Below are 15,254 nucleotides of genomic sequence, written 5' to 3'. Positions count from 1 at the left end.
TGGATACTCTGGAGCATGGTTTGCCTGAAGTCCTTCTCACTCTCTGGAATAAGAGGGCAACTTAATTCCCAGACTTTGCCAATATTGTGAGAACGGGCTGGTCCAGACTGATTTCAAACTGCCACAAAGACCCATATAAAAATACTCTTGGAGAGACAGTCTATCATCAAACACTGTCCAGTTCCCAAGTTCGTTTCTGTAAGATCTTCAGTATTTAGAAAAATCACTGGGCTCAATCTCATCTAGGTAAATCTGTTTGAAGTCCAATTAAACTCAGTGGGAGAGTTAAGCTTGTACTTAAATCCCTACCACTAAAATCCATCCAGCTCATCCTGCAGTTCTATATTAAGTACTTTTGAACTTAACAGAGCTTCTTTCCAAACATTCATGCATAGAATTAGGTTGCCTGGCTTTGGCTGGACCATGCTAATGTTGAAGCATGAGTATTCTGTTTAAGTTTTATTTGAACAAATGTGAACATACAGTACTGTGTAAACAACTCATTAAAAAAAACCCAACAGCAGTGTTTTTGCATTTACAAGTGAAGAAAAATACAGAAAAAAGAAAAGTAGTACCAAATATTTTCTTAATCATCTGTCTCTGGGTTTATACCCATTATGTTTCATTTTTTTTAATAGGCCAGGAATTGCAACTGAAGTCAGCTTTCCTATTCAGCATTGTAATTACCTCCTGTGTACATGTTCATTTTCTTTAGTCAAACGTTGCATTACATGATTCATAAGGCTTGCAATTTTCTATGTTTTGAAGTAGGACACAGCACTATTTCAAGTCTAGAGTAGGGAAGCGTGTGGCTAAAAGGAAAAAAAAATCAAGCTTAGTAATTGGATAGTCCATCTCTAAAAAATTCTGGGTCATAGAAAGCTTCCTTATGAATATAAACTGTTAGCAGGAGCAGTGTCAGCAGGGAAAAAGGACATATTGATCAATATTGTTATTATTTTGTAGGATTGTTATCTTTAGTATTAATATGCACTGATTCTTGTAGTTGCCTTGCACAAATTTGGTTTCGTTATTTGCCTTGAATATAGTGATGAAGAAGCAGGGTAATCATAATGGTGCATAGCATTTATTTGTACAAAATTTTGATACTGCTCCACATGAGAAAATTGAAGGTGGTGCTGTTACCTCTTTACATTCCTTCCTCTTGATAATTCAAGAAGAAGAAGAAGAAGTGATAAACTTGGTAATTCCATAACTAGAACTTTACATGAGAAGATGCATGGCCATCAATCATTCCAAATTCTGGTTTTCAAGAAAGAAGAAAAATTATATAGAAAGATCATGGTGACCAGGGAATCACTGGAAAAGTAAAGCTTGAGTCAGAAATAGAGCTGTCATAGCCAGACCCTAGAGTCCAGCAGAAAAATCTGTTTTTAACAGAGTGCTGTATTCAAAATGTCACAAGGTACTTTGGAATAGCACTCATCAGAATTTGAACTAGATGATATCTGAGGGCTTCTAAGTTATATGGACATACCTGAAAGCCATACAGCATCTGGCAGCAAGTATCTTCTTCCCTTCTTTAGTATGAAAGAAGCCCCAGTTTGGCCTTAGCAATGTTGTTGGCCTTATCAGAAAGATACTTAATTTGTTTGTGCCAGTTTCCAGAGGGTTTTTATGCAACGTCAAGATCCTTGAAGGAGGAAACTGGGTCTGTATGATTATCTCTTTGAGAAACCATGATTTGGGTTTTAGAATAGTTAGTTCTGAGCCTTTCCTCCTTGCGGTAGTCCATTAGAGCCCACAGGCTTCTAAGACCAACCTAAATTAAGGAGTGAATGGCTGCATGGTCAGCATAGAGAAGCACAGCCAGCCGTTTATTGTTGAGTTTAGGGGGATGGAATTCTGCTTTGGTTAAGATAATGACCTCTGAATTGACCTAAATATTGAAGAGAAGAGGGGCCTGTTTCACTCCTTTCTAAATTGAGATATCAGCAGAGATGGCCATTACTACACATCTAAACTATGTAACTGTATTTTTGTGCAACATACTAATTAAGTAAAATAATGTTCAATTTATGGGTGAATTAAATGACTTCCATCAGAATATTTCTCCAGAGGTAGAGTCAAAAGCTGTTTCTAAATCAAAGGCAAAAAATAAGGCATGGTGGGGGTATATCTCAACTAGGAGCAATAAGAGCACATTGATCTATAGTTGACCTGCCCTTCTTAAAACCTTGGATCCTGCTAGGTTTATTGGCTAGAATTTTTTTCTGTTCTTGCCAGCCCTGAAATGTACAGAACAGAAAGTGTGCATATAGTTTGCTGGGATTGCTTAGAAGATGGATTGGGTGGTAATTGGAAAGGTTCGTGCTGTTACTCTTCTTAACAAGTAGGAAAATAATTGAATGTTTTCAATCTTTAGCCATTTGGAATGTGTTGTTAATATGTGGGAATAGGAAGGCCAAAGCGGAATCTACCAATTGATGATATTTTTCATCAGTTCAAGAGGTAACAAATCACTACTGGAGGCTTTACCATTTTTAATTGATTAATTTAACCACTTCCAGGTGCTCAGTATATGGATTTGTATCACATCCAGAATTTGGCTTCTTTCTGCATAAAGTCTATGTTTCAATTGTATAGGACTTCTAAATTAGAACAGAATTCAAGTAGTATGGATAGGATTTATTGTAATTCATATTTATACTGCACTGACCGTGTTCCTGATATTTATGCTTTGCTTAGAGTTTAGGATTTTCAGGCTTTGAAATTATCTCAGTTATTCACAATTAATTAAAGGTAAAGATATACTTGAAAATTATCTCTATGACATTTGCTTTTTTATTCATTTGTATCCTACTTTTTATCCCTTTCTTTTGTTCTTTTACTTTCCCTGTTTCTATATTTTCTGTAAAATGGCTAAGACTAGCATTTGAATGTTTCCAGAAATGTATCAAGAAAGAGAGCTTTCCAATTTATCTGATCCAGCATTCATTAAAAAAGCAACCTACATGGGGGAAGGCAGACGTTTGTAATTAGAATGTTGTATCCAGCTAGGTTGAATCTAGAAGCTAATGCCATGTGCTGATATGACTCCAACTGGGGACAATAAATTGTTTGATATCAGTGTTCAAACACCAGGCAACACTCCTTGTGAAATGGAAATAGCATTAATGGAGTGTGTCAAATAACCTTATAGTACTGGGAGCTGTGGAGACCAAGTCTTCTGTAACAAAATCAAATCATGTTTGTGAATTAAGTCTTAGAAGTTACAATTGTCATTTTTGACCTTCCAACTAGTGATGTTCCAAGAAACAAAGGAGCTCCCTCTTTGGTCCCTCAGTGAGTCTGATGGTTGACTGCAGGATTGGACCAGCAGTTGAAGGAGGTTAGGCCTGTTGGGGGTGAGATGAATTTGTCATTTGGGCACTATGGTCCACTTTAGATGGGGATTGAGGCCCATCCAGGTGATCCTTATTGGTGGTAGTACATGAAGTTGGAGGTGTAGAATCCATCTGAGGGGAAGAAATGGTTTCAAGTTGTGATACAGTATATCTAGTGGGAGTCCAGGCCAGTAAATGGCAGACATTATTCAGGTGGTGAACATTTTCCCTGGGATCCTCAGTGAAACCAGCTTGAGAACTGTGTCTAGTATCAATGTGTCTGGAGCTGGAATTTGTCATAAAAAAGAATACATCACATGTGGAGGAAACACCAATGTTTGTAGAATGTCTAAGATTTTATTTGGATTGATTGATGAAACAGGTTTGGAGGCATAAGAGGAAGGAGAAGAATCTGGCGGGCCAGAGTTGTGGGTGTTCTGTGATAACACATCCTGTTCCCAGCTGTTCGTTCTGTTGTGGCAGGTTTCCAGTGATGTAAGCATGCTCACAGGATAGCTGGTGCCAATGGAATTGAGAGGACACTGACGGATAATTCAGTGTCCTGTCTTTCAAGGACATCAGATGGGGAAAGGCAGACAGCTTGCATGCGGTTGTTAGGCAAGATGTCAGTCTGAACTTCCTGCCCTGGGATTGCCAGTACCCATCAAAGTTGTCCTTAATTGATGGAGAAACAGTGCCTTTGGAGTCTGGCCATTTCCCTGTTGACCTTAATTGCCATTCTGTGTTAAGGGCAAGATCAGCTGCTTCATTAAACAGCAGGTGGCATTGCTGACTTGTGGATCAGGTTTATTAGCAACATGTAGTTAATTAATAAGTACCTTATAATTAGTATTTAAGAAGGAAAAGCATTAATTCTGCAGGTGGATAGTCTTGAAAGGCTAGAAATTTGATGGTCTTAAGAAAGAAAAATTAATCTGAATAATCAGCTTTACTATGTGTATAACCTTTTTTTAACTGGTTAGTATCATATACTAATTCTATTACAGTCAAGCTTCTAGACACATTGACTTACAAGGAATAGACACATGTGCATTACATCTGGGAAACATCTAGTGACTTTTGGAAAAAAAAAAAACCATTACATTTTTATGCTTGATAGTGTGTACTAATGCCCTTGTGTTAACTTCTACTGCAGATAATAAGTTGAAATGGCAAAACTTCCAGAGATAACAGAAATATGTTTTACATAATTAGGAATGACTGTCTTGCAGCAAGTCATGTTGTGTTTTTGTATCTCTGTGTGGATGACTGTTTGATTCATGCTTTGATTGCCATTCCCATATTTGTAAAGGAGATGCAATGCTTTTTCCTTTGATCTGGATAGATATTAATTAAGCTAATACTGCAGTCCAAAATACATTCATATTAGTTATCAATGGCTACTAATAACAGAATATAGTTAAAGACAAATTATTTCTTTTTGCAACAATGTAACAGCACATGGAGTTCCAGATTAACTGGCATGATAAACTCAACTTGATACCATAAAATACGTATACAAATAACATTCAACAACTAACACAATAGACATATCCCATTTCAACTGTTCAGATTCCTCTACTTTCCATAAACTACAAAACAATTAAATTGATAGGAAATAATGGCAGTCCTTCTACTGGCATCAAATAATAATATTTTAGCTTCTTTTAGAAATTTTATTAACTCGAAGTTTAACTGATGGGCCATATCAGTTCCACAGAACTGGCACCAGGTACCTGAAAACCCAATGACAAGATATTGCTGTCTTGGTGAATGGAATGAGAGTATCTTCTGATCTACTTACCTGGTTACTTGTCCAGGCAGATAAGGAATCAATAAAAGGTAAGTGTAGAAAAGTGCTTGTACAGGAAACTGGAATGCCAAAAATGAAGTCTAAATTGGATTGAAAGCCATGGAGCAATTGCCTCAAAGGAGAAGTTCAAGGAAAGCAGAAAATATTCAAAACAACTTTCATAGCACTGTTTTTGACCCAAATCAGAGGGCAAAGAGCAAGACAGGAAGCCCATTGTCCAGATGTGGAATAATCAGAGCATGAATCACCTGTTTTGCAGTCTGAGAGGTCAGAACTGGCAGATTCAGTGAATGTTCCTATGTTGGACGTTACAGATTTTTAGATAGTTTTGGTGAGTGGTTTCTTAATTAGTTTTTGTCCATCAGAACCCCCAGATTTCAGTTCCCCAGAATGCAGACAACTGAAAGCAAAAGAGCAGTAAACAACAAAAAGGCAGAGTGGTAAAGATTAAAAAAAAATCTTCATCTTGTCCATGTTGAGTTTAAGCTAGTGGGATGACATTCGAGCCAAGATGTCTTGCAAAGCAGTCTTACAAAAAGTTCATTGGGCCATATCATCTAAAACAGGAACAGAGACGTTCAGGTGTCATTGGCAAGGATGCCTAAAAGAAGAGTCAAGAAGACCGAACTTTAAGGAACATTAATTATTAACAGAAAAGAACAGGAAGTAACATCACACCAGCTGATGGAAAAATGCAACCTGAAAGGCAGTATTGAAACCATGAAAGTGAACAATTCAAGTAAAACAACAAACTGTTGTAGTCCAAAGCATGAAAAGCTGCCAGAAGATCAGGCACAGATGATCAGTGATTCACCTTAGATGAATCATTTAAAATACAAGATATTGTTGACATAGTTGAATGTCCCATTCAAAAACCTGACTGCAAGGTTATTGTCAGGAAAATGAAGGAGCAAATGAGAGAGTGCAATTCTGTGAAGAGTTTTGGAAAGGAATGAAAGTAGGGGCACTGGAGAAAACCTGGAGCACAGAGCAAGTTCAAGAGAGGCTTTTAAAAAAAACAATAGAGAGAACATAGAGAAACAGGCTGTGGAGTGCCAGAGCAGCTTAATCCCACTGCTTCTTAAAACCTCATAATCTTAACAGTAAAATAATAAATCAAAATGACCTGCAGTAAGAGAAAGAAGTTTCACAACAATTTATGGAGGATGGTGGTACTGGAAGAACTTAAAATGGAAAAAAAAAAGCTCATGGTATAGTCTACTTTGCAGAGGGATAGTTTTCCGTCATTGGGTACTGCATGTCATGACTAACCAGATGTGGATGGATGGATGAAGATGCTTAGAAGGTATTTGCTTGACTGTGGGAAGAGTCAGTGAGCCAATTGCTGACTTGGTAGCCAGGTTAAAGGAATCATATTCTGCTAATTCTGCTGTCCCTCCAATATTAATATCTGACAACTATAGGATTGCAGGCTATGCCAAAGATGTGGAAGAAAATTGAATTGCTGGCCATTGTATAAAATATCAGAGGGGATGTTGATAACTGTTGGGGGGAAAATTGAAATGCTGTAAATAAATCTTTAAATTTCAAAATCTTATAAGACCAGACAAGATTCAAAACATTGCCTTGTTCATGTGTTGGGGTGGCAGAGAAGTTCAAGAAAAGTGAAATTATTAAAAGCTAAAGAGCCAAAAAAATTCCATCCAGACTTAATGGTTCTTGGATTTGGGCATACTAAGTGGTTCTAGACAGTCAGACAATCTTTTTTGTTTTGCTTTTTTCTGCATCAGATATTTGCAACACAGCTTGTTTTTTAAAGCCCCAGTTTCAAGGACAGTTTACAAGTATGGTAAGTAGAGGAGCACTGCTAGATACAATATAGATATAGATATAGATATATAGTAACTAGAACTGATTATGTAGTGGGCTTCCTTCTTCTCTTTGGCTTTCTCTCTTGTTTGCATTTTGGCCATCTAGAAGGTAATGACAAACATCTTCCATCTTGTTGCCAAGAAGACTACATTAATGTATCCTTAAAATAATCAAGGGCCAAATTCCATTTGAGCAGACTTTACAAAATGTTCGAACAGGAGAGGATTAGTAAATCCTAAAATAATGTCTCTTCTTCCATAACACTTTGCTTGTAGTCAAAAATTATACTATTGTGCTGCATTTTTAAAAACTGTTTTGTTTAATTTGCAAGGAAAATCACATGCATTGGCCTCAGGCTGAAGAAGCAAATTTGCTCATTGATGGATTAATGTTGAGAGTACAATTTTGAACTTGAGAGAAGGAAGGATTTACAAAGACTACCTTGGTAACAAGAAGTCATTAACTTCTCCTAAAACTCCTCTTAATGGTGAAGTAATTCCTTCCCTTCCACCCTCACCCCAGAGTAACATTCAGAGCCTGGAAGAACAAAATAAGTGAAAGCAGACACACTTGCAGGGGAGTATTGACAGATGGCTAGAGGAAGCTCCTCTATCTGCTAATTGCCTCATGTAAGAGGTCCTATGGATTCCCTTATAAGGTCATTTGCTTTGTCTTTGCACTGAAGCTGTTCTATCCACTTTGAATTGTATATGCTGCAGGTATGCTAGATATCCACTTGTATGTACTTAGGTATTTAAATAATGTTACTGATTTTAATTTTTAATCGATTTATAGGTAACACCATCTTATTTGGTGATTCAGAATGTTAAAAGCATGCTTGATTATGGTCATATTGAAGAAATGATCAGGGGAGAGAACTTCTTCCTGATTTAATAATAATTTAAATTCCCTTTTGCAACCTGACTTTTGACACAGCAAGGAGTCCAGAATGAAAATCAGAGTGGAAAGAAGGTCTTGACAGAAATGTGTGTTTAATTAGCTCCTATAAAAGAGCTTTTTCAGGTTAAAAAAAAAATCAGGTTGAAAAGTTCACATAGAACATCTCAGTTCTTCTAGCTTGCATTTGGGATCTTGGTATATTCAAGCATCCATTTCTGTACAGTTAATGTCAAGGGCACCTGTTAACATAACTTCAGTAAACTAAACCACTTTCCAACATTTAATTTATTGCATCTCTGCAGTTTGGGTGGCAAGACACTTCAAGAAGCTAGCCAATGGAAAACATAACGTTTCCCTCTTTTTCATGTGGGCATATATAGACTTCGAACAATATGTACTGTATGAATTGTATCTGCTGAATACAAAAATATAGGATACAATTAGTGTAGCAGTAATGAATAGCTTTATTGACTTTACCTGTAAATTTTGCAGCAAGGACGAAATAGCTAGTTGAGCAGGGAAAGAACCATAGTTCAATAGTACAGCTTAAGTTCCGGCTGCAATATCCTTACACAAAGCTGGGGGAAAAAACTTGTCTGAAATCCTGTAGAGCTGATCCCAATAAATGTTGACCATGCTGGGCAAGATGGGCCAATTATTTCATTCAGTTTAATGTAGTACATTCTATTCATAGGTAGCTATTTCTCCTTATTTTGGTCTGTGCATACTGTAAAATGTGAGTAATTAAAAGTATAGGATACTATATTTGTTGTGCGTATACAAATGGACCATCCCTCTTGAGCAGGGTGTTGAATGTTGCTAATGCCCAATTTGTCAAAGTCTGGAAATACACATTAGATATTTTCAGCTGGCATTTTTAGCTGTATGCCCAGTATATGACAAATTGCACAGTAATCTCATTCATTAAAAAGACAATTTGAACTTGTTTCTCAGCTTTTATCCTCTATCATTATATCCAGCTTGCTGGCTTTGAAAAGGAGGTGTGCTTCAAAAGTTTGTTGGTAATGTGATGTCTGAAGGGGATAAGTTGAAAAGCTTACGAGGCAAACATAGTATGGCACTGTCGCTGCCAAATATAATTCTTCGGAATTAGGCATAGGTGGTTTACTTCAAAGGGATAATAGACCTGAAGAGCTTGTGGGTGTAGATGTAGAAGAATTTTCCCTGGGCAGACAATGCTACATGCTGTCACTTGTACAGTATTTCTTTTATTGTTAATGAGTTGGTTGCAAGGTATCCTCTCTGAAGGATTCATGCTTATTTATTCAACATTCATGTCAGAGTTCAGGAAATTGTTGAAGATGTAGAACACCATAAATGAAAGGTTCAGATTTTATGGCCTGAGATTTGTCTGAATCTCAGATATAGGAGAGAGCATAAGGAACCCTTGGGTTGTATCCCACTACTTCTAAGATAAACTCTTTCCCATGATCATAAAATAAGTAAGATTTGTTTTATTTAGCTGACTAATTGTGCAAGAAAATGCTGCACTTTTTTAAAAAAAGACTTGAATAGAACCACAAGGGAGTAAGAGGTCCTTGAGCTCTGAATTTCTATCAAGTTCAGTTTTCAGTGCAAGAATGTTTTAGGGGAGAAGCATCCAATATTGCAAAACTCCCTTATCTTTTCCTCCGTATACATGTTTACAACTCAATTTCAACAGATTTGACTTTAAAAAGAAATTCAAAGAGCATCTTCAGCTCATGATCCCATTCAATCAGTGATTGCAGTATGACTATGACAGTGACAACCCAGGGATAACTATCTAGGGTATCATTTAGAATCCATGATTCCACCATTCTTTGCATGAATGGGAATCAAGAGGGAAAGAATCCCTGTTGTCTAGATAGCTGTGCAAATATGCCTCTCTTGAATTACTATCCTTGCAGGACACTGTATCAGGGTGTTCATTTAAATCCTGCTACTAATTTATGTAGTTGAACATGACTGAAATAGAAAATAGGAGAAGGGAGTGCTATTTATGGTATCTTCAGCTCCTGAACAAAAGAGAAGATACAAACCTAGCTAGCAAGCAAGCAAGCAAAGAAATATATAGATATAGATATATAGATATATAGATATGCATGCATGCATGCATGCATGCTTTTTGTCACCATAATAATGACTTACAACTACATTTGGTTGCATGCTCAAATCTCATGTTTTACCCCCATTAATTATGTGGGACTGAGTAAAGAAGCATTGACAAAAGTTGCCTTGGCAATGGTACGTATTGTCTTTCCTCTGACACTTATTCCTTTGTAGTTGTTCTGTGTATACTTTATTTATGGTCAAAAATCAGCTATCCCTTAAATATTGCATACAATTAAAAAGAGATAATATTAAAAGAAGAAAAAAGATAGCATAATTCAGTCAGTGTAGTAGATTAGGTGGACTATTCCATAGCCTAAATCAGTGTTTCTCCACCTTGGCAACTTTAAGATCTGTGGACTTCAACTCCCAGAATTCCCCAGCCAGCATGCTGGCTGGGGAATTCAGGGAGTTGAAGTCCACACATCTTAAAAGTTGCCAAGGTGGAGAAACACTGGTCTAGATGGTGTGTGTACTTCCAGGATATGAGAAGAGCCAAAACTAGCTGGACTGCTTTTCTGTGGTAGTGCCATTGCCTTGGAATGCCCTTCCCTTGGAGATCAGACCAGCCCCCTCCCTGCCACCTCTCTGGAAATTATTGAAAACCAAATTATTTTGGAGGGCTTATTATTGAAGTACTGCATTGCACCATTTTGACTATTTTTTTATTTTTCTTGGACTTTCTTGTGTTTTTACCATGGCTGTTTTAGTTGTTACTATGTTGTATATCTTGTAGGCTACCAAGAGTAGCTTGATAGCAGCGGGATATAAATTTAATTAATTAATGGAGGCAGAAATTTGCAGAATGTAATGGAGTACGTTTTAAGAAAAGTGCTTTTAGGGCTTATGGGGGAGGGCAAAACATTTCTGTACCCGTGTTCATTATCATCACTTATTGACTAGACCAGATGCATCTTTTTGATGCCAGTCTAGAAATTTGTGGAAAGTGGGACAGGTTAAGATAAAGACAAGTTGCCCACCATTGTTGGAGAAAATCAGTGAATTTTTGGCTATACTCATGATAATTGAATGCCTGTTTTGTTTGGAATTATAAACACACACAGTGACACACAATCGTTTAAAAAACTTTTTTCTCCTTAAATTATGTTTCTGCTCTTCTGAACTGTTTTTATGTTCACAAAACTTTAATTGGTTTATATTTTGGGTTAATGGTACAATAATTAATTCTCCTTCATCCTCCCTACGTTTCAGAGAATCCAAGAATGGAATCCGAGAATGAGAAAGAGGAGAGCAATTAGCCCTGCAGAAGTCAAAACTAAGCATTACTGTTTGTGCTAGAACATATGCCCTTTGTCTATTATACAGATTCATCAGTAGACTGATTCTAGTATCCAGACGGGGCAATGAGGGATTTTTTTCCCTTCTCAAAGGGAATGAAAAGCATTTGTGATGGCAGTGCTTACTAATGCCAATTCGTTTCCTTACTTGACACTTCTGCCAAGGGACATAAAACATTAAAAAAAAACTCTGAGGAAGAAAATTGTGGCACTTAAAAATATTTGCCTGTGCAAAATCTTTTGCAAACTCCTCCCACTTCCCTTAAAATATAAAGAACATATTTTATTTGAAAGATTACATATGGAATGTATGTGTGTGTACTAGAAATAATTCGTTTCCAGATTCTTACTGTTATGTGGCTGGTATTAGTCGTGCACACACACTCACACACATACACTCCTTCTGACTAATATCAGCCACATAACAGTGACTAATGCCTTTTGCCCATTATGGTTAGTCAAGCTCTACAGTGTGTAGTAAAGAGTTAATGAAAGCAAGGGGGGAAAAAAAGAATGCATTCCTGCTGAAATTTAACATCAAGTTTATTATGTCTGGAAAATTATGCTACAACAGAAATTTAATATAAAGAAATATTTTTCCTTCATTGAGCTTACTTTGTCATGGGAGCAACTTGGTGCAACACTGCCATCTCCTGACTTCGTTCTTTTTAAGGAAGACGAAAGATTCATTCACCTCTGAATGGGGTTTTCGTAACAACCACACATATTTCACTTGCAGAAAGGGAGAATAGGTATGTTTTATTGGAAAAAGTTAAAGAATGCAAGAAAACAGTACTGTTGTTAATATAACTTGCACTCCATTACACACATGTGCATGATGTGCTAATGTGTGTAATTAACTGGTTTGGGGGTAATCCTTTTCAGATAATCATTGTGGAAGCAACAGGAACAGAATGGCTAACAGTACAGAAAACTGTAATTTGATTCGCTTTCCCTTGTACTCGTTTGTGCTTTTCTACAGGAAAAAAAAATAGAGCTGCGCAGAATGTTACACAACTACTGCCAAAGCAAATAAAGCCATTTGCAAAACCTTTTGTCCTGTTTCTCTCAAGACTACAAGTCTTAGTCCTGTATAAGAGTTTTAGAATTATTTTGTGCATGCAACGTAGGTTCCTGATATTGTGCTTTCCGCTTCTGTTTTGAACGAGGATTGTTTCCCTTTCAACAACCATTGATGGCATTTTTGTTGGCGATGCATCATTTTTGCAATGGCAAAACAAGCCAAACCCCACTTTTCACATGAATCATTGTTAAAGTCAGCAGTAATCCACTGTGTAAAATCTACTCATAAAAGCCAGGAGGAGGGAATGAGGATCAAGCCTGGAACACATTAAATTAGTTCCAGTGTGTCCAGGGCAAGGCTCCGCGTTACTTGCTCGAGCAGGCGAAACGGAAACAGGCAGTTTATAACAAGCAGTCTGGTTCAAGAACAGTGGGGTTCATTTGAAAAAGATTTATATCCCTCACTTACATAAACATGACAAATACAGGCTGCAAGGACGAAGGCAAATCTTCATCAAAATCTCTCTTAAGAACTTTTTCATAGTGAATAAAGGACAACACGTCCTCTTGTCTGAAGAGTCGCCAGTATTTGCACAACAATCTGTTTCAGAGTGCTTGGCTAATTAAAACTTCTTTTTTTACACAGTGATTGTGGACCACCCACTGCTAATTTTATTCAATTGCTGAAAATATTCACATTTGACAGCAGAATAGGCAGAGAACAGAGATAGCAGTTTTGCCCGCATGGTAATTACATAATAGAAATTATTATTATTATTATTATTATATAAAAAGAATACGGTAAGTGTGCATATGTATCTCACATATTCTCAGCTATTAGGCAAAAGGCGGTGCATTTGTTTACTGTTAAATGGCACTAAAAGAAAATCTGAATTACCTGATTATGGGTTGAGTAGGTGGATTATGAGCCTGGAAGTCTCTGGTTGCAATTTAATCTCTTACATGAAATCTTTAGGGTGAACATAGGCAAGCCAAGGGCAATCTCAGGGAGGGTCAAAAAAGTCAAGATGGTGGTTGCGACCATGGAATCAAAGCCCCATTTTTATGTGTGTCATATAAAAGGGAGCAGGGCTTCAACTTGACAGGCATAGCTGCCGTTTTGACTTTTTTGACCACCTTTCCCATTCACGTGACTCCAGACAAGGCCCTACCTTATAGCTGCTGTTTTCATATCTGTAATAGAGGTGATAATATTTTGAACCATCCCAAAGCAATATATTGCTCCTATGTTCTTTTTATCAAAAACAATACCATTTCCTGATGACTTAGGTAGGCATAAAATATTTTGTAGGGTCATGCTATCTTTTTTAACTTGATACTTATTTCTAGAAATACTCCTTATCTCTCGAGATCTGAGAAGAGAGATGTTGGTTGCCAGGATCAGAGTAGGAAAAAGTCTTGCCAATGAAAGATGCTAAACGTTGGAGCTGAAATCCCTTGTGGCTTCTTTGTTGCCTATCCCACCAGTCCTCTGCTTTATTCCCACCCACCATCACTAATATTTGCAGTGTACAAGCTGAGGATTTTAGGGTGCTGTCTTGCTCTTCTCCCACTGCCCCATCCCCTAGGGAACATATCTGGCTTAGTAAGTGTGCAGAAAGGGGTACATCAGGGATGTATTCTTGCCCCCACACTTTTTAATCTATACATTAACTCCTTGATTGATCTTCTTTATAATCTGGATTCCCATCCTCCCAATCTAGCACAGCGTAAAGTACCAATACTTCTTTATGCTGATGATGCCGTTATTATCTCACCCTATTGGATTGAAAAGAGCCATAGCAGCAACACTAAACTACGGGAGACAAAACAATTTGGCTCTTAATTTTGACAAATCAAAAATCCTAGTCTTTGCTGAAAGAGCTGTTCAATATTCTTGGAGAGTAGGAGGGCGTAATTTAGAACAAGTTAATGCATTTAAATGCCTTGGAGTGATTTTTCACTCGAAAGGTACTTGAAATGCTCATTTGAAATATGCGGTGCAATCAGCCCTTAGGTCCTCAAATGCTATCAAACGCTTTTTTTCCACAGGCAGGGGACAATCAGTCCCTGCAGCCTTAAAACTTTTTGAGGCCAAAACATTGACACAAATTCTCTATGGGGCACAAACAGGATTTTTTTTTTTAAAGAAAGAATCACAGGAAACTCTACAAACAAAATTCCTGTGATCAGTTTTAGCTGCACATAGTGGAACATCAAATGCCCAGTTGAGACTAGAAACAGGAATGCCTCAAATTCAGGTTAGGACCTGGAAGCTGCTGCTAACTTTTTGGTTGAAAATCCAATTCTTTCCAGTTGGCTTGACCCCTCTAGTCCTGACTGATAACTTTTCCTCTTCCCTGGAAACAGGCGATAGAGCATAAGCTGGCTTTATATGGGCTTTCCTCATTATTCTTAAAATCTCTAGGTTATGATCAAGCCGAGCAATTGGTTATGGATAGAATAAGAGATATGGAATTCCAGTTAGAAGTTAATAGGGTACCTCTGCACAGTAGAAATTGGATAAGATGGGGTACATGGGAACCAGCAAGTTATCTGAAAGACCGAACCTTTCCCAAGATTGGAATAGCATTTTTTAGAGCTAGATTTAATATCCTTCCATCAGCACTCCTGCAAGGCAGGTATAATAAAAAAAACAAAACCCTTAGCAGAGAGAATTTGTACATGTGGCAATAAGGAAGCTGAAAACAACTCTCATGTTTTATTGTGCTGTAAATATGACAGGGATATCAGATTAATATACATTAACTCCCTAATAGAAAGATTTCCAGGGAGACCAGACAGTTTTTACGAGAACCATCTTCTTCAGGACTCAAAACCAGCCATCACACGTGCAGTAGCTAAATTTTGTGCTGCCACAATGATAATGAGGCAAAACCAGTTAAAGAAATTGGGATTTTTGCTTAC

The 15,254-nt window shown here is 37.3% G+C and overlaps 1 protein-coding gene across 1 annotated transcript in view; it reads left to right on the top strand.

Moving 5' to 3' along the window:
• Nucleotides 1-15,254, top strand: part of SCFD2 (sec1 family domain containing 2) — a 185,533-nt gene that overhangs the window by 54,900 nt on the left and 115,379 nt on the right. The window lies entirely within an intron of this gene.

The sequence above is a fragment of the Candoia aspera genome, chromosome 8 (genome assembly GCF_035149785.1).
Source record: "Candoia aspera isolate rCanAsp1 chromosome 8, rCanAsp1.hap2, whole genome shotgun sequence".
In the NCBI taxonomy this organism is placed as follows: Eukaryota; Metazoa; Chordata; class Lepidosauria; order Squamata; family Boidae; genus Candoia; species Candoia aspera.
This window is presented reverse-complemented; position numbering and strand designations above follow the sequence as displayed.